Here is a 21,568-nt window from a genome sequence, read left to right on the forward strand (position 1 = left end):
TTTTCATGCTAATTACTAATGATTGAGTGTTTGCACAATTTTGTCCAAATAAATAAAGATAATTTGAAGAGTTCACCCTTTCTAATTTTTTTTTTTTTTGCCATGTTGTGAATTAAACCCAGAGTCTTAGGCATGCTAGTCAAATGGTCTGTCAGTCCCAGGATCATCTTTAAATTCTGCCTTCATTGTCTCTACTTTCCTCTTTCCAGTGTTGGCAGTCTTTCCCCAGCTTCTTTCACATCAAAGACATTTAAGATCACTGACGCCATCAGTTTCTGATTCAGTCTAGGCTAAATATTCTTTAGTTTTTTCTTCAAAGGACTCATTTACATTCACTTGTTTATTTGTTCCTTCATTATTTCATTCATATACTGTACTTTCAAACTTCTTTCTCTCTAATCAAAACTTGAAAGGCAATGTAGTACATTTTCAAACTCACAGACTGGACACCAGGGATCTAGATACAAGTACTAGCTTTGTAATTAACATTGTGAACCTGGCTGATAACTCAGCCACCCTGGATCTCAGTTTACTCATCTCAAAATGCAATATTTTGAATCAGTATCCATTTAATTAGGTCATAAGCCACTTATATAATTTGATAACTATGATCTTTACTCACCACAAAATAACTGCTCACAAAATTTTTCATTTTACTTCTTGGGATTCATGGAATCTTAAAACCTCTGTATAAATGCCTGGAGATTTACAGGCTCCTAGTTAAGAACTACTGAACTAGATGGCTTCTACTTTTGTAGTTTTATAGAGCCTTGTTACTCAAAATGTATTTCATAGAGCAAGAATCCACGTGGCAGTTTGCCAGCAATCTGTGTCCCACCCCAGACTTAATAAAATCCGCATTTTAACAATATCTTCAGGTTATTTACATTGATATCAAAGTTTGAGAAGTACAACCACCAAGATTTGTTTGAATACATTTAATGGGTTTAAACACATTTCATAAAAAATACAGAAAGGAATATATGATAATTTCTCAGGATGGATTAAAGGTGCTTTGCTTTTCTCTTGATACCCTTCACAGTTTCTCATGTTATAGACAAATCACACCAAAGGGTGGTTAAGTTTGGACTCAGGTTTTATGGATGAAATAATGATAGAATAGTTAAGGTTCTGGAAGGAAGAAGCATTTCTTTATATTGTGTTTGAGTTAACACAAGCATGATTAAACACACACAGTAGTAGGGGAAGCTTTCACCGTTAATGGCCACACTGACAAAATGGGAAGGAAAAAAAATCCCAAAAGTTAGTTTAACTAAGAAATTCTATTGACAGGAATTCATATGAATCACGTCACATTTAATCATGTAGCACAATAATGATCCAACAACCCAAGGATAAAGTCAATGTATCAGATTCACATTGTTCCAGGTTTTATCTAATTATTGCACTAAATTTCAGAAATACGTATAGTCTACATAATTTATTTCTCTTGCAGCATGCAAACTTGCTCAGTACATTTACAGATTAAGGAAAATATTATTTTAAAAGGATATGGACCTTATTACTCCTATGCATGGGTATGATTGCACAAATGGTGTAACTTTACACCATGTACAACCAGATAAATGAAAATTTGTGGTCCATTTGTGTAAAAAGATAAAATCAAAATTAAAAAAATGACATCTTGATGAAAATATTTTTTTTTATATTAGCTATTTAGTACATAGATAAAGTCTCTATTCTGAAGTGTAAATGTTCTGGACCAAATCATATAAAAGAAATTTAAAACTGTAAGTATTCATTCACATATGTTAGACCTGAACTTTCATATAATTTCTGCTAAAATTAAGGAAATTTTTGAAGTTTCCCTGAGTAAATGTCACATTAGTCTATAAAACTGTGAGTTCCTATATTTCCAAAGTAATCTCTTAAAATGGAAGAAACTAAATGTATTGGAAGCATGAGATATATATGGATTAAAGAATAAGAGGAAACCAAATAAGGCAAAAGGGAAAATAAGGTTATGAGTGGCAAAGGAGGTGGAGAGGAGATGAACAGAGCATGAATCTTCATGCATAAACACCAAGTGACATTTACTGATTCAAGAAAAGAAGCAGGAGAAGACTTCATGTTTTTAAAGTCTTTATATACTTTTTGTGATGGCAATAATAGAAACTCAATAATAAAAGTAAGTAAATAGGATCTCTCCCCTTCCTTCCCTTTCTTCTTCCTTTTCTTCTTTCCCCTTCTTAAATGTATTGTGCATTAGGGTATTCTGGATAATTTATTAGACAAGATAGCTACACCATTTTCCAATAAATAATTCTTATCTTTTGTAACTCTATGACCTCATGTAAGTTAATTGAGTTGATGGCCATTCATCCATCTCTGATTATAGCTTTTAGAAAAGTGTTCCTCATTTGCCTGTATCCTCTTAGTTAAGTCATTTGCTTATCGCCTTTTAGCCAAGCCACTGGTACCTTCTAGTTCCCAATCCATCTATTTCATTCTTCTGCTTTGTGAGTAATAGGCAGTTGCTGCAAAACAGATCTTTCTTGTAAGCTTAAAAGCCGATAAAGCAAGAGAAATCATGGCAATTTTTTTTCTTTTTTTACATTCAATTAAGAGTTTTGCTTTCTTTGCAGTTATTAAGCAAGCACACTGGGATTATTGCAAGGGCAAAGCTGGGGTCCAGAGAGGAATGATTTGGGATATAAAGATATAGGTGGTAGTTTTGTAAACACAGAACTAAATTACCCATATATTAATGTGTCTAATAAAGAACGATTCTGTTCTGTTGCATCTCAAATCAATTCACACCAGTTGACTCATTTGCTAATCTAGATCATTTATCTGACACTGAACTGTTCACATAATAGATTGATAGATGTTTATTGAACAAAGACAGTAATTCAAGAAAATATACTAAGAACATTATAAAAGGGATGCTGAAGGGAAATTGACCTTGGACGTTCCTTACACAAATTGTAATTTATAGCTCATTTAGATATTGATTTATTATTTATTTTTTTCTTCCATTTTGCTCAGCAGATTTGATTTTATATTGGATATTATTTACTAGGTAAAACAGGAACTAAATTAGTAGTAGGGATTAATAGTGCCTATCCATAATGTCATATGCAATTATCTTTTAATAACATTCATTTTGATGATATACTTCACTACTATTATAATGATGATTTAGTTCTAAGTTGTAAGAGACGGCCTCCGCTTCTGTGCCTAGTTTATACAGAGGGCTGGCATGATAGAGGAATACACAAAAAGACAGAAAGAATCCACAGGATCAAGAACTTAGAAATAATAATTTCATACCAAAAAAGTGCAACAGAGTAAGACTAGCCTGCCTAGGGATTAGTCAAAGTAATAATAATATTATTATGGTTAATATCAATCATTATTAATATTATTAATAATTAAGTATTATTAATACTAATCTGTTTAGGGATTATTTTTTCTATCAACTTAGATTATTTAAGTAGATGCTTATATGTATTTTATGTGTTTGCATGTACCTTCACAGAGTTTTATTTGCATGTAACTACATAGGTGCACTTCTTTATTTTCATGTGAGCATATCTGTTCTTTTATGTTTGGCAGTTTGTATTTGTATGTACATAAGTATGAATATTTTTGTGTATTTGAGTATATACATGTGAGTTTATATTTTGGCATATCAAAAGACAAAGATAAGAAATTAGATAGGTTTTCTGTTTAGTTGTTTGGTTATAAAAATAAATGTTCTAATATGTGTTATTCATATGCTTGCTCTATGTCACTAAAGTTTTTGTGTGCTTCAGGAGAATAATTTTCAGATGAAGGGAAATTGACCTTAGATAGTTCTTAGGGATTGAGACAATTTCCAGGCTATGTAATTGTCACTTGTATGTGTTCTGGATGCTGCTAGTTCAATGGAACTAGATGTCCCTTTATAGACAATTTTATTATATGATTGCTATGCCCCATTTTAGAGGTGGTTCTGTTTCACCAGCCAGGAAAATTCTCCTATTTGGTAGAAGTTCACTAACTGTTCAGTACCTACAAATGATGACCTAAAAGTTCTCAGTGAGTTTTAGACATAAGGTCACATAAGCTAAAAGGTACTAAATCATTTTTTCTCCAGTGAAATGCAACATGATATATTCAAAATCTTATAACAAAGCTGAGCAGTGGTTATGAAACTACTGCTAACATATGAGCTCCTAATATTTTTCATACTTCTACTAGCAGAGTGGTTCTTCTTTTTTCCTGAATAAGGTGTAATTAATTATACAGAATTTCAACTCCCATTTAGAGAGCTGAAAACCACATGTAATTGTTCTTAATAGGTTTTTTTTTTTGTTTTTTTGTTTTTTTGTTTTTTTTCCTGGCTAGCAGCATTGAAACTTCTTTCTGGGAATCAAAAAATTGTCATGCCGAGTTGAACAGGATGCAAATCTGGCCTGAAGTTTTTCTACAATTGCTTTAATAATATGTACTGTTCATCTACTCCTCAGGTTGCCATTAAGAATAAAAGCATATTATCTCGGTAGGTTGCTGTTATCTCTCTGGTTACACAGCCTGCCTACAGATAGGCCCTGGCTTACATCTGGTGCCTGAAACACTGTGGGACTAAATGGACACTTATAATAATGAAATGACCTCAAGTTTTCATAACCTGGTTAAAAACAGGCAGTTCTGGATGCAGAAAACATGGGTAGATTTTACTGCCTACTCTTATGTATAGAAAATTATATTAAATTTTTCCTTACTACATTTATTTTTAACATTAAAATTTCCAAAATTATATTTTTTATAATTTTGTCCTGTGTCCAAAAGAGTAGATTTGAGAGAAATAATATGCTCTAGATTTATTCATACATTTAAAGGGCAATATCCAATATGTACATTTTTTTCCTTTTATTCTCCCTTCCTTACTGCTCGCTATCTTTCCTTTTAGTGCCCATTACTTTGATAAAGTTGTTCAGTGCATTATGAGGAAAGAATTACTGACCAAATAGGTCTGGAAATATACAAATAAGCAAGAATATTTATAAATTATATCATATCATTTATAAATTACATTCCTGCCCTAGTTGTTCTATAGTTATTAAGTTCAGAAATTTAACTTGAGCTTCCTAGAAGCTGTTAAAAAATGAGTTGTTCATTCAGTATGATCAGTAGTTAAAATAAGTATGACTTGTCTGGAAAACAAAGTATGAAGAACATTTCCCTTACAGACTATAATAAAAGGACACCGTGTTGTGTACTGAACTGGCTTTTTTCATTATATTCTCATTTCAAATGCAACAATATGCTCCAGATGGCTCAGTGTAGACTGAAATTTAATGTAAAGCATAATTCAGTGAAGTCAATTCTGGAAAAGGTGAGAACAATGCAGTTCTGGTGCACAGATCTCAAATTTAGAATATCTTAAAAAAGAATTGAAAACTAGGAAGCCATAGGCTGAGTTTGGTTACATATATGTGGCATTTCTCTTATTTTATTTAGTTATTTTGAATACCTGAAGGATCTGTTGTTTTCAAACTAATTATGGCAAAGTACTCTTTTTAAAAAAAAATCTACCTATCACAAGTTTTGTAAAATAACAGGTTTTATAAAATAAGAAATAAACTATTAGAAAGAAAAAGAAAAATGCTTCAAATAGAAGTTTTTAAATTTTGCATCAATTACCTTAGACAAATAGTGAATTCTTCAAAAAGTATAATCACTTAATTAAGTCTTTGGTGAATACTAGATGGGGTAGATCAAGGTAAAAATTCCCATTAGTCAATCAGGGTATAAATATTCTATGATACCATGTATAGATATACTACCATCTGTTAAATAATCAGTGTGCAGGTGATGGGGCAGACAATCACAGGCAATGTCTTACTATGCTAATTTGCTGCAATGGGTCATAATCTTGGGTGGCAGACACCTTAACTCTGCATGAAGCTATGTTGCTTCTGTATATGATTGGTAGTCCAGCTGTCATATTTAGTAGTTCCAGTAAGCTGTTTAATTCCTGTAAATTATAGTTTTCTTATCTCCTAATCATTCTAAAGAGTCCATTGCTGTAATTCTTCAAAGTTGTTATAAATATTCAATGAAATAACATATCAGTACTCTAGAATGATGAAAAAAAATGTTATTTAAATTAATTTATTTAAGCATATGTACTCAATGTTTAAATTACAAGGAATTAAAAATAGGGAAATAATCATGTCTTGTCTAGGCGGTATTAGAAAGTGGCTAATATATGTAGACCTACCTAATGGGACTTTTCATTCACTCACTGGTATATATTAAAAATATCATGTTTATTAAGCCATGATTTATGAACAGAAAATCAATACTATTTTGGTGCCTTTCTCTATGAATTTTGACAAGAATCTGTTAACGGCCATCATGCATGCAGTTACAGCACAGTTCCATCACCCCTGAAATTTCCTTCTTGCTATTTTGAAGTTAATCTTCACTTCTCACCCTGCACCCCTGAAAGCCACTGATCTCTTTTTCTGTCCCTAAGTTCTTTTTCAAAATGTTATACCAATTTAATTGTATAATGTGTAGCCCTTTGAGTGAGATTTGTGACAGGCAAGTAGTTCATTCCTTTTCATATCTAAGTAGTATGCCATTGCATAAATACATCAGTTTGTTATTTATTTAGCAGGTGATTAACATTAGGTTGATTCCCATTCTTGACAAGTATGACTATAGGCATTCATTATAGGATACCTTGTAGACACATAGATTCATTTTACTTGAGAAAACACCTAGAAATGGTATTGATGGATCCGTGTACTTACATTTTTAATTTTATAAGAAACAACAAATCTGTTTTTCAAAATGAAAAACAGCAGTATCATTTTGCATTCTCTATTGTCATGTAAGAGTGATTCAAATGCTTCACATATTTATTGTTACTTGGTAAGGACAAATGTTTTCATTTGTTTAGGGTTTATTTTCAATTCTGATATGTGTATAATAATATATCACTTTGATTTTAATTTGCATTGATTTTCCTAATGACTTATTGTTGACCATTTTTTATACTTTTTTTTTGCCCTTGCGAAATGTATCTCCATTGTAGAAGTGATTTTTCAAAATTTGCAGCTTGTTTTATTGAGTTATCTGTTTTTTGGTAACTGTGATGGTTCTTTCTTCTGCATAGCAATCCTTTATCATGTATATATTTTATGAATATTGTCTCCCATATTCTGCAATTATTTGGTGAGGTATTCTATAATTATCAATTATGTCAAACTAATTAATGGTATTGTTGAGGCCTTCTCTATATGTATTCATTTCTACTTGTTCTATTTATTACAGGAAGAATTCTGAAATCTTACATAATTGTGCATTTGCTTTTTAATTTGATCAGGTAACTTTGCTCTCATTTTAATCAAATTTTCTTTTTAAATTCTGAAACTCTGTTATTAGCTGCACATACATTTAGGAGTACCATCTTGTTGGTAAATTTATCCACTTATATGTATCATTTATACAGTGATCATGCTGTATCACTCTTTGTTGTTAGTAATATTTTTTGTTCTAATGTTTACTTAATTTATATTAACAAAATCATTCCTGATCAATTTTTAGTAGAGTTAAAATAGTAATATGATATTTTTATCCTTTTACTTTCAGGTTATCTGTATCTCCAAATTGTTTCTTTTCTGTAAATAGCAGACAGCTGCTCTTGGTATTTTTTATTCATTCCAGCAACTTTTGGTTTGAATTTAGCTATTTAGTCTCCTTATAGTTATTGTAATTGTTGAAGTGACCAGATTTAAATTTACCATCTTGTTAGCTGTTTTCTGTGTTTCCATCTCTTCTTTTACTTAGTTTTGAACTAGGCTTTTCTTTATGGTACCATTTTCTCACTGGTATATTGCTTACATCTCTTTTAACATATTTTTAGTTGATTTAAAACTTCTAGTACATGTAAATGATTTATCACAGTTTAAACACAAGTAATACTATGTCACTTTCTGTCATGTGTAAGAAATTTAAAATAAATTTCCAATAGTTCTCTCCCAAATTTCAGATGTTATTGACATACATTTTACTTTGATGTAACAAGCCCTTTAAATGTGTAAGATTTTATTTTATACAAAAAATATTATTTGGGGCATTAACATTTAAAATATTTCTGTGTTTGTTTATTTTAGTACTGGGGATTACATGTGGTAGGACAATACTCAATCACTGCACTATAACCCCAAGCCTAGAATAGCATTTTTTTAATTTAATTTTTTAACTTAATTTTTCTTGGAGTTCTTGTATTCATGAGGATCAAATTTTCTGCCTATTACATTATTTCTACCTCATGGATAATTTTTCAAAACACACAGTACTGCACTGAAGACTTTCTCTTATTTTTGATTTTATAGTTTTAATATGCTGCATTGTAGGGTGTATGAGTGTGTGTGTATGTGTGTGTGTGTGTGTGTGTTGTTTCTTTGTTATCATTAGTTATCTTTTTGGAGGTCTCTTTACTCCCTGGACCTGTGATGACTTGGAGTTCATTAGTTTTGAAAATTCTCAGAAAAAATTCTAGCCCATTGCCTATTTATGTACAGAAAGTTTCCTCCATCTCTTTAAATATTTCTTCTGTTTTGTAGGAACAAAGAGAAGTTCCTCTTTTAGAACTTTAATTCCATCTATAATAGTAAATTTGATATTGTTCCAGAACTCTTAGATGTTCTGTTCTGGTTTTTTTGGGATTTGGTTTTACATTACTCTTTGTCTCTTGTGTATGTGTGTACACAATGTGTGTGTGTGTGTGTGTGTGTGTGTGGTGGGAGTGTATAAGTGTGTATGTTAAGGTTCATATCTGATGATATATGGTGTAAGTGTGTGTGTTAAGTTTCATATCTGATGATCTGATGATCTGATGATGGATATCTCCAAGTTAACTGATTCCTTTCTCAAAGATGTTGAATATACTAACAGGACATTGAAGGAATTTGTGAGCTGTGGTAACATTTTCTTTCTTGCATCTTCATTTGGCTCTTTCTCACAGGTTCATTTTTTCTGCTGAAATTCTCCATTTTTCTGTTGAATTTCTATTAGGCATTTTAACAAATTTTAATTATAGTTTTACTAATCTATCTGATAATTTCAACTTCTAGGTCATCTCTGAGTCTGCTTTTGTCTTTAACCACACATGACACAAACTCTATGACCCATTTCTCCATGGAAGGACCTACTTCATCCTAGAATTACAGACATTTATAAGCCCAGTGAACTCAGCTTTCCAGCAGGTTCAAGAAAAGTTAAGTTTTTGTTGTTCATCAGGCTTTTTCATATTGTTAGGTCTGGGTTTACATTCTTTTTAGTTTTGTACATCTTAAATGAAAGATCTCCCTTAGTTCATAAGTTTAATGCTGGTGGAAAAACTTTATACTACACTGATAATAATAATTACAGTAGGAAACTTGTATTTTGAATGTCTACTTAATTTTGTTGTAAAAATATGATTCTAATTATATCTTGATTGCTCATTATATGCTACTTCCTGCATTGCTATATAATAGTCCCAAAAGTCCAAATTTTGTTAGTGACCTAAGAGTTCCTAATTATCTAATTGGATTATCTAATTATAACTCACTAATTATCTCATTTCATTTATTATAAACTGAAATGATCCTGTCTTTTCAAATGATTAAGCATAGTGAAAACCTGAATGAGAATTTATAATCATACTCAGTATTTTAAGAAAGGAAGTTCTGCATATTCTATAATTAAACATTTGCAAAAATCAAGATTTTACATAATGGGAATAGCAGTCTTAAAGGTACTAATAAATTTAACTTTACTCTTTCAACTAGTGATAATTATATGAGAATTTGAGTCCAGTTGAACCTGGTCACAGATCTATGCTTTTTTCTATTTTGTGCAGTATTTTAATGGAGTCTTATTATAACATAGGTAAGTTTCTAGCTTTTCTTATTGTCTAGTATATTTGCCTTTACAGCTGTTTTCATATATTGCCATTGTCATTCCCCAAATAAAGCAGTCATTTCCTGACCCTCAATGCTTTCCTTGAAAACATACGTGTTTTCTATCTGATTAACTCCACCTTTTTTATTCTGCTAAATAACACATATTGTGTAAATTTGGAAGTATCTATTTATAAGTGTTTTTATTAAAGTAAGAATATAATGTAGGGAAAAACAGTTACCAAAGACCTATTAAAGGGAAAATAATAAAAAATTCCTTTAAAATCAAAATCCAAAAATCTAGAATTCTTAGCTTTCCAAAATGTCTTTTGAACGAAACCAGAAAAAATATAGCCTTCAATTGAAATGAGGCTACAAGCAGCCTATGATTAGACATCAAAAAAAGGACAAAAACCAGAGAGCCCATCATTCTATCTGATCCTTCACGCACCCTGCATAGCAGGAAAGGGAGTCGCTCTTAGAGATTTATGTTTTGGAACATGAGTAAACAATGAGAGTCAGGAGAATTGCATATGTTGGTTAAAAATGGGACAGTAATGCTCCAGACTTCAGGGTTGGCATCAACAGTGACAACAACAATAATGATTGAAGTGGGTGGTAACAGAAACTGCAAAGGTAGGTATGAATAGCAGGCATTTGAACATAATGCGGGGGGCACTATGAAAAAGAAACCAAGAGAGAAGGACTTGTGCATCAGAAAAAGTAAGATGCTATGGAATTTCTAATTTAGACTTAGGCTTAGAATAGAAGTCAGTTCCAGATAATATAAATCACTAATTTCTAACCTTTCTTTTAATGATTAAACAAATCTTACATTTAATTTTGTGATTCTCCCCTCAATTTCTGATTGTACATAAGCTACGTAAAATTTTAACCTTAAATTTTCTGTATTTTCCTAACCTAGGAATGAACATCAAAATTTGGATATTTAAGAGACTATAATAATCAAGCCAATGGTCATTAGAACTCCAGTAGATTATTCCAGTTCAAATGTTCTGCACATATTTCAGTCAGTTATTTCTCATGAGACATAATTTTCTAAAATATCTGAAGGTAACTTCAATGTTAATGAACACTGCCATTTTCAGTTTATTCATACAAATATTTAGCGAATACTCATCATGCATCAGTTGGAAAACTAGGCACTAAGACACTAAGATGAATAAGCAGTGAGGTTTAGTTTCAGAGGAATCCAGTGTACAAAACATATATAAACATATAAGGCCAATGTCATGTTTTAAGATGATAATTTGGTACAGATAAGCCTGGGCATCATGCCAATACAGAGAAAGGCCATGTGTTTGGAAATGCTTATTAGAGAAGATGACAGCTATGATTATTCTTGAAGAAACAATCTAACATTAAGCAAAATAAAATAACATTGAACACTTTCCCTTTGATTATTTGAAAAACTTGGGGCACCTTTCAAAGTACTAAAGAAATATTAAGGACTCAGGGGATACCATATTCTTGCTTATCAATTTTAAATCTATTATAATTATATAAAATGGACATTTATTTTATTCTGTGATTTAGGCTCAAATTTTTAAGTGTTGACAAAAAATTCTCAATAATTAATCTGCTCTATGCCATAACTTATATAGCCAATAGTAGCTAAATTTTAAGAATGCACTTAAAAAACAATATATTTGCTCTAAAAGCTCCCTTCTTGGTTTCTATCTTAGTGTGAAATTTATCAGTCTCAGTTATCATATGTTCCACGCATTCCTTCATTATAAAGTGGCAAGGATGAACATTCAGCATACCATAGATAAGAAGGTTGCTAACCAAGCATGTACTGTATTATTTTGTCATTTTTGGGAGACAATCTCTCACCAGGTTTTTCACATTTCTGTACATCTTATGAAAGAATCACTGACTGCTTTTGTTTTGAAGTATTTTAAATATATATATATATATATATATATATATATATATTTGTAAAGCAAAGAGACTTGGAAGATAGAAATAGCATCTCCTTCTGGAACAAAGAAATACATGCTTATTGCCCATTGCAAACTATTTGTATTCTTTAAGTGAGGGTGCTTTTCTTACAGGGAAGAGGAAGTATCCTTCAGTCTGCTTCATGTTGTCTTCTGGAAACTGGAGCTCAGGGAACCAGTATGAAAGTGTTGATACTTTTGTTTCTGCTATTGTTGTCAATCAGTTGTCCTTCCTCTCTGACCTAGAGTCTAAAGTCTTCTACCAGAGTCCATAAATCTATGGCTGATTCTCATGTTATCTAGAAAGCAGGGACACATCCTAGAAGTTTTAAAGATTTTGATAATGTTGGTGATGAGAATGAAATACTGGCAGAAATATCACTCTCTGAAAGAGGAATGATGAGGGCTTTGAAGGTCCTATCATGGAATTTGAGGGAAGTCTATAGAAATCAGTAGGAAACATGTTAGCCAAATTCTATGACTATAAATAGCAATATAAACTGGTCCACAAATGGCTTTTCAATTTTTGCCTGTTAATGATAAGAAGTTAAGGAGTTTATTCTATGACATTTAATTGGAAATAACTGAAATACAGATGCCAGAATGCTGTCCTTAATGTTGCTAATTATCCTCTAAATGGGAGGATGTCCTTGCCAGACTGGATACCAGGCTCACACTTCCAGCACTGTAGAAACAAGTTTGTGTTATGTAAGTAGAAGGATCCATCTCCTTTCAGACACTGGTTAGACAGATGTTCAAGTATGTCCAGGGTGAAAAGGGAATTAACCACAAATATCACAAGACATGGACTGGTTCACATGGGGAAAAGGGAGTCATGGCAAAAATTGCTTATTGAAGAAAAATGGTAGGTGATGGATGTTATGGCTAAATGTTTCCTTCATTTATCATGGCAAACTTAGATGCATTTGGAAGTGAAAATTAATTTTTTAAGAGACATTTTAGAGTGGGACCTTACTACTATAAGCTTTAATCCTCTTGGGGATATTTTTGTGAGAAAAACTTCTGTGGGACATTATGGATAAGGCATTGATTAGCATTTGGGCTCTTATTACCCTGAGTTGAATTTAGAATTCAGATAAAGTTGACTTACTGAAAAAATGAGAAAGAAACCGAAGAAATCCAGATAAAATTTTTCAGGCCAGCAGCACTTTGCAGAAAACCTTCCTTTTCCCTGATACTGAAACCAATGAGGATTTAAGAGATATTATTTAGACAATGAAGTAGCTAATGCATCAAATTAAGGCAGATTTCTTTTTTTTTTCTTTTTTTGTGTGTGTTTTATAGTTTGGGTTTTTTTTATTGGTTGTTCAAAACATTACAAAGCTCTTGACATATCATATTTCATACATTAGATTCAAGTGGGTTATGAACTCCCATTTTTATCCCAATTACAGATTGCAGAATCACATCGGTTACACATCCACATTTTTACATGATTCCATATTCGTGACTGTTGTATTCTGCTACCTTTCCTATCCTCTATTATCCCCCCTCCCCTCCCCTCCCATCTTCTCTCTCTACCCCATCTACTACAATTCATTTCATTTTCTTAATGAAAGTCACCACCAAGTGAACCAATACTATATCAGCCAGAGGTAGCAAATCTATACTTTAGCAAGAACAGCTAAACATCTGTGGTTTTTCAGTCAAGGAATACCTGAAGATGAAATCGTGTCAGACATAAGAGTTTTGTTTTGATGTAGGGTATTGAGTGACTCAAAAGTAGTTGAAGTCAATTTGGTTACAGCATGAACGACTGTCATATCACTTGAAACTGAAAGTACCTATGAAGATTGTCTCCTTCCCTAATGTTAATTCCTCTCGCTCCCTCTACCATGACCTCAAATGATTTAAAGAGAAACATTAATAGAGATTAAGTTATACTCATCCTTCATTGTATCAAAATGTAGGTTCACCTATCCAAGTACATGGAAGGATTTCAGGGAGATGAGCTAATTGAAATTTTACTATATATTGGATTGAAATGCCCAAGTCACCTTCTAACCTGGATGTATAGAAATAAAAAGACCTTCAGATTCAGGTACTGGGGATTAAGCAAGGTTTTTAGTAGAAAAGGCAAGCTATGATCATCTTGTGGATGAAGTCTTTGGGGCCAATTAAACATACCATTGATATGATTTTATAGTAGAAATTAAGGTGTTATACACGTATGCTTCATCATCAATTAAGTGCATGAGATCGTCACAGTTGGGAAAAGTGTTAATAGGATGTGTAAATCACTTTCTAGGCTTCTTCCCTCTTTTTTCACATATGGTCCAACAGAAACCACTTTAAAACCCAGGGGGAGAAAAAAAGAACCACAGGCTTGAAGGGAACATGTGTTGTAAGAGATACAGGATCTTAGACAACAGCCCTGTATTGCCAGTGAAAAGGCTAGTGAGCACTATAAGCTTGCAATGGATTATCACCAACTGAATCTAGCTGTTTTTCCCAGAGTCCAGAATTCAGTTTATATAACTGAATTCATCACAGAGATTAAACTCCTGGAATTCTGTCTTTCACTATGCCAAGCCCCCCCCCCCCCCACTCAATCCTACTGGCTCCTGAGGATAAAGACCAAGTCATGTTAACATGACATGGCCACCAAAATACATTTATAGTAACTCTCCCAATTATTACAAGTTACCGCCCCATCAAGAAGATTACCTTCCATTTGCCATCAGTAACACTAGGTTAGCATGAGTAATACTAGGTTAGCATGAGAGCCTCCATGGTCTAACTTTTAAAAATTTTAAAGCTTTAACTATATATATGTTGGTCTATTGATGACCAATAAAAAATATTCCTTGAAATGTCTTTGACTGGATTATGGCCATAGTTCTACCTAATGAAGTGGCTGATTGAGAAAATCAGGGCTCTGTAAAAGTTTCTGGATAATATATGAGAAGATTCTTTTTGAGAGAGAGAGAGAGAGAGAGAGAGAGAGAGAGAGAGAGAGAGAGAGAGAGAAACTTTTTAATATTTATTTTTCGGTGGACACAACATCTTTTTTTATTTTTATTTGGTGCTGAGGATCGAACCCAGTGCCCTGCGTATGCCAGGCGAGCATGTTACCACTTGAGCTATATCCCCCAGCCCATGAGAAGATTCTTCTAGCAGTCAACGAAAAAATTTGGCCTATTCATTCTCCACTTAAAATAATGACTCTCAACACTTTATTGAAATATTTGGGTATTGGGTATTAGGTATCGGTAAGAATATATATCTCACTTGGAAATTCTACTTGGAGCTTTGTATTGGCTAACCACCCCTGCCCATCAGTATCTTTTAAGTGAAGATGGAAATATACTTTGTCATCTGTCCATCCAGCTGCAGCCTTTACTCCATCAACAAGTTGCTATTAGTTGAATATTCTATGTGCAGCAATTTTTCTTGGATGTGTGGTGAAGAGAGAGAGAAAGGCTGAAATGGAGAAAGTAGCAGGAAGGCAGACAGGGGAAGAAGCCTTAGAGATGTAGTTCTCCTTTCATATAAGTTCATATTTTAAGAGATGAAAAAGGCCAATTCTTTCAACAAGGAAAACTTAACATAGGTTCCCTCCTCCTCATATTTTGAGCCAAATTCCAAGCAGTCAAAGATCACAGATTCTCCTAACTCCCATCAATCTAGCCACAGTAAGATAATGCAGTGTTGGTCCAGATGATGTAATGAGTTATCTACAAAAATCACTATGTTATTCTTCCTAAATTTAGTGACACTGAAAAGCCGCCATCACCAAGAATACATTTGAAAGTTTTACCCAGTAATTATGATGTTTCTTCATGGATTAAATCATTCACTGTTAACTATCCCAATGACCATCAGTGAAGAAAAATTTTAATATACCAGAGTTTTCTTTTCTGGATTTGGAACTTTGTGAAATTTAGCTTTGCTGACTACCTGAACTATTCTCAGTTTATAGAGACAAAAATAAAAATAAATAAATAAATAAATAAAACACATGGATGTACAAATTTTCTCTGTGATGACATAAAGCATAGAGATGACATTACACAAAATTGTATATTCATTTCCACTATTTGCTTATGAACACCAACATCAGTTTTGGGGAACATTTTTCAAGTATAAATAAAAGTAAAAATGGAAGCATCCATAGCATACCATTACTATAAAAAAATTGTACTGTACAAGCAAACATTTTATGATGAAATTTAGGCAAATATATTAAAAAATTTTAGGAAGGCCATTTATAGTACAATTTTTCCAAGCTTCAACCTGAAGGTGAGAAACAGTGAACAGAAGACTGGTTAGCTTCCACATCATAATTATAAGACCATTGAGATGGTCCCTGAAAAAGCCAGACTTTTTATTTTATTTCATTATCCTTTTTCACTAATACTAAAACTGATTTCTCCCTTATTACTTTCCTAAAATAAAATAAGGGGAGGGATGATTTTTATTTAATGAAAGGCAGATACAGGACGAAGTCAGGAGACATAGATTCTAATTTTTTCTATTAAATATTTAAGAATGTTGGGCAAGTCTTTAGTAAAATGATGAATATGGAATGTTCTCAATATTCAATAATCAGTATCTAAATTCTGAGATGCTTCTATTAAGAATGTCAAGCATTCCAGTTGTAGCTAAATGATTAAGTTATTTCATGCAATCATATATGAAATCACAGACTTTAAATGTTTTATCAAAATTGATTTATGAGCATATAACTTTGATAGCACTGTTGTAAAACTTTGGTTGAATTCATTGGATTAGTTTTGAAATGTTCATTTTGCATACTTGTTCTTTGAGAATGCATTTTGCTAAATATTCCTTTGCAGAATGAAGATAGAAATATGACTTTTATGTAATGATTTGATACTTACCATTGAAATTTGGGGGCTATTTTGAATTCATAAAATTTATATTTCATAATAAAAACTCTTTCAATTTTAAAAAAAATTGTTAATAAGAGGCTCTTGTGACTTTTTAAATAAAAATGCAAATATCCATAAGATTATATAATACAGCCACCAACATCAATAAAGTGATATGAACAATATACATTAATCTATGAAAATATTTTATATGGTTATCCTTTGACTAAATCAGCTTGCCCTCATAAAACACTAAATTACTTAGCTGTTTATCTATACCATAAAAATAGGTGTGAGCATGTGTGCTGTCCTTCTTTCAAAGTTGTTTTAAATTTTTCCAGAATTTTATTTATTTCATTAGAAAATTAGATTATAGGAAATACCATACCTGTGATCCTCAGTAAATTGTACTGAATAAAATCAATGAGTGACTTCATAAGAAAAAAGTCACATTTTTATTGTAATTAATGAGGCATTTCTTAAAATTCAAGTTGAAAACAGCTGTTATTTCAAGTATCAAAATAATAGAACTCACATTTAGTTACCTTCATTGATTAAAAAATTTAAGCAAGTATTCATAAGTTTTATTCTTCCCCTGTTTGCTTTCCTGCTACTTTCTGTATTTCAGCCTTTTCTCTCTCTCTTCACCACACATCCAAGAAAAATTACTGCACACAGAATATTCAACTAATAGCAACTTGTTGATGGAGTAAATTATTTCATTTGCACAATTTTTAATTTATTTTTACCAAAGCAAACATTTAATTTAGATCTACGGGGGGGGGGCAAATAATTATGAGCATTAAAAATATAGCTTAATGATGCTCAAAGATATGCCATTGGTACTGGTATACTAATCTCCTTTTGTGTTTTGCATAGCAGTATTAGTGAGAATGACATTAAATTAAGAAAGATCTTGAATTCCAACTCAACAAAGATTTTTTTAAATTTTTTTTTTAGTTATAAATGGGCAGAATGCCTTTATTTGTTTATTTTTATGTGGTGCTAAGGATCAAACCCAGTGCCTTACACATGCTAGGTAAGTGTTCTGCCACTGAGCTAAAGCCCTCAGCAAGTACTCTTAACAGAAATTCCTGCTATAATTTATGGTTTGTTAATTTCACATATAATACTAAGACTACTTTAACATTTTGACATTAATTAGAATTATGTTAGAATACACTGCCTTAAAATTATCATTATCACAATTAAGAGTAATAACAGATCTGTCAGTATTACTACTTGCTTTCCCTTTTGTTTTGTTGGGACATTCCTTTTGCAATATGGACTCATTACTGTTGGACATAATGTGCATAGTAATCACTCCACTGTTACCTGAAGGGTTAATGTATTTAGAGAATAAACTAAATGATCTTTGGTTTCAGCTCCTAATTTAACCTACTATCCACATAGCATGGCTGCATATGAGAATTTGCAGTATTTTTGCAAGTTGAATATATAGTTTTGAATGTTCCTTTTATTCAAACATGAAATGAAGTCTGCCAAAATTTCCAAACTTAAAAAACTGATAATAAAGCCATTGTATGTAGCCCCTCCTGACTTCCAATGCAGCTGTCCATACTTAAAACCCCCACTCATCACTGCACTCTGTCTATAACTATACAAGAAAAGAGAAATAAAACCTCCAATAGAGTTGGAGTTCAAACAAAACAAAAATAAAATTCTGACATTGGAGAAGATGAGATTTTAAGGCATTCCTCACTAAACAAATTCTCAAGGTAATTGCTCAACTTTCCCTTCTTATTTCTGGTATAGGCAGGGACTTGTTCCTTTAAGGTTAAAAAGCATATGTCTTCTCTCTCCACCAACTACAAGAGCCAGAATGACAATTTAATTCTTATTCCACTGAAATTGTGTATAGTAATGCCAAGAAATTACACTCACATATCACAAATTTAAACAGGGCACCATTCAAAGTTTCTAATGTTTATTTCTGAATACTCTTATCTGTATTCTTGGAAGGGAAGACCTATGTCCAAAGGTTCAAAGAGTAAAATGTAATGTGGAAATTAATACATTTCATAACTTAGAGAAAGGTGGCTTATGAAGTAGTTTGTTTTCAAGATTTAAATGCATGAGGAATCTGGAATACAAATTTTAGAATTGAAATTATCTCCTTTCTTGCTCACTCATTCCCTCAATCCCTTTGGACATATTCATTCATTAAACTACTGCCTATTTTCTCCCAACTAGAAATACTAAAACAGTAAACATGTTCTCATAAGAAAGGGCTACTTCCCTAAGAAAACTTCCGTGGAAATATTGTCTGGATAAGATGCTACACAACACACACACAAAGCACACAGATACTGCAGGAGCCCCTTGGTACAATGTTTTCTAATCCTGCTATATCCCCCTCTTAGCCACTAAACCTAAAGAAAAATAGGGGCTTTGGCTTATTGCTATTTCAAAGAAGATTTTAAAGGGTAAGTTTGATGCCACCCACTTCCCCTTCAAGAAAAAAGCTTCTTATCCTCTAGAGTTGCTGAGCTTTTAATAGTATTGTTGCTGAAGGCCATTCACCACCCAGTCAGGTGCTCTGTTCCCAGTATGAAAAGACCCCTTCTGGAGGAATAGTTAAAATAAGATTGCTCCTTATATCCAGCTGTAAATGAGTGGAACGAATCTGTGTCATGTGAATAGTTGTGCGCTATAAAACAATAATAACAAAAAGTTTAGTCCCAAAAGGTTTGTTATTCTTGTCTTTCCTTTATCATGCTTGATCATTCCCTAAACAGTCCAGGTGCTGAGAAACACAGTAACTGTACAAAAGCCAGGATCGCAGTGTGTCAGTGTCAATTTCCTGAGGACACTGTCAGAAAAGCTGGAGAGACAGCAACGCGTGGAGGGAATGAGGTCAGAATTTACTGAGAGGACCCTTTACTCTTAGAAGGAATACGGCGGGACAGTGAGGTTCTGCACCGACTGAAAGAAGGTGGGTCAGGGGCGGACTTTGAAGAGGATTTCTCAGCACCAGAAAGAGTGAGGGGTGGCACATGGGGGCGTTTGGGCGCTGGCAGAAGGGGGAATTCGAAAGGAGAAGACATGGTAACAGTGAGAGCAGCGATGACCCTGTTTGGAGTGACGCTAGGGTCGGGGCCATCCACCTTAGCGGTTAGTGTGGAAGCTGGAAGGTGAGGTGAGACCAGGAGCTGCAAGCAGCTGTCCCTGGAAGAGAAAAGGTTCTTGTTGCCGGCAGGTGGAGTTGAAACCAAACATCCCCTCAGGGACCACGGAGCAGACCCCTCTGAGACCCTCTGCCTGGAGGCTAGGGAATCACAGCAGGTGGTTTGGGTTGCCTCTCAAATCTAAAGACGTTCTGTCTACCCCAAGCCTTGACGTCTGACACCCTGAGCTCTCCTGGTTACTCACCAGTCCTGGGGGGAAAGCGCCATCCCGGGCGCACGCGAGGGTTGCGCGGCGCACGCTGCAGGCAGGGCCCAGCGGCGGTGGCGGCGCTGTCCTAGGAGCGGAACTGGAGTCGGGGGACGCCAAGGCAGAGACAGCGGGGGCGCAGGGAACCGAGGGCGGGGAGAGCCGAGGATCTGGAGCTGCTGCGCCTCGCGCGCTCTCTGCCGATCTCCGTCTCCGCTAAAGCGGCTACTGTTACTGCCGCTGAAGAGGAGGGAGGCGAGGGGGAGGGGAGGAGGCACGCGGTAGGGAGGGAGGGAAGAGACAGAGGGAGGGGGTTGAGAGAGGGGAAAGGGAGAGATGATCACTCAGAGTTGGGAGGGGACAAGGAGACGCACAAGAGCCCAGCAAAGGTTCCCACCAGATGAGCTCAGGGTGGGGAAACAGAGGATGAGGAGATGGGTCTCTTCTCGCGCCCCCACATACCCTGCATCCCCCTTTGCGCTCTTTCCTTGGGCTCTTCCTCTTATAGCTCAATCTGGGGGTTGCCCAGGCTCGTCCGCAGCTAGGGCTTCAACGCACTAGTGAGGGTGTTGAGCTCAGCAGGCTAACGCGATAGCTCTCCGCGCCGCCGGCCTGTGGCACCTGTGCGCGCACCCACTACCACCCGCTCCATTTTAGAGGCTCCCAGACCAAGAACTCAGGCTGTCACCCTCTCTCTCTCCCCTTTGCGGTCAGATCGTGATCGTGCATGTGCAACCATGACATCTGTGTAGTTCCCCATAGCTATTTGTTTTCCTGGGCGCTCTTTGGCACAGGCTGTCCGACCAGAAGGCGCCAGCAGGGAGCTCCATGCAGGCAACCTTCGCCAGCCCAGTGGAGCTGCTGCCCAGGCAGGGGTGACGGTATTTGTTTGTTGCCTGGGTTGACCAGCTAGCCCGGGGTGGGGTGGGGGGTGGGGAGGATCTTTGGACCTCATTTCCTTGAACCGTGTATTTAGCGATCTAGAAAGGTTGTAAATGTGAAGGGCAGAGATACAGTCCATTACCTCTTGTCTTGATTCTCTTCCTCCCTTTACCGAATGAATATATATAATATATATACAACAAAAACAAACAAAACCCATTGATTTAGCTCATTTAATAGAAATATTTCCCCAGCTCTTCAATGCAGAGCCTTCAATTCCGCCCCCAGAATTTTCCTTGGATTGGCCTGGCTTTCCTATTGTGGATTTTTGTTTACTCCTTTGGACTGTAACTCAATCGTGTATGTTCAAAAACTACAAAGATTCGAATGCAAATAGATACTATATTCAGTGCCCTATACGCTTTCCTGATTGAGGGAATGAATTCAAACATTCAGTAAATATAAAAAACAATCAGTATTATTGACTGATTTCCATGAACCATAATTTTGTTTCATAATATTCTGTGGTAGTTGGGGGTCAACAGAGAGCAAGTACATTATT

The 21,568-nt window shown here is 34.4% G+C and overlaps 1 protein-coding gene across 6 annotated transcripts in view; it reads right to left on the minus strand.

Moving 5' to 3' along the window:
* Fut9 (fucosyltransferase 9) overlaps positions 1–20,362 on the minus strand; it is a 186,176-nt gene extending 165,814 nt beyond the window's left edge. For 3 of the 6 annotated variants that reach the window (XM_058575556.1, XM_058575562.1, XM_058575557.1), the window contains exon 1: positions 20,122–20,362. The gene's annotated coding sequence lies outside the window, so the exon portion shown is untranslated. The remainder of the gene's footprint in view (positions 1–20,121) is intronic. The other 3 variants (XM_058575566.1, XM_058575554.1, XM_058575565.1) reach the window with 1 other exon arrangement.
* Positions 20,363–21,568: the final 1,206 nt, after the last annotated feature.

Source organism: Marmota monax, unplaced genomic scaffold, assembly GCF_021218885.2.
Source record: "Marmota monax isolate L192 unplaced genomic scaffold, Marmota_monax_Labrador192_F-V1.1 WCK01_AAM20220418_F8-fsc00013, whole genome shotgun sequence".
In the NCBI taxonomy this organism is placed as follows: domain Eukaryota; kingdom Metazoa; phylum Chordata; class Mammalia; order Rodentia; family Sciuridae; genus Marmota; species Marmota monax.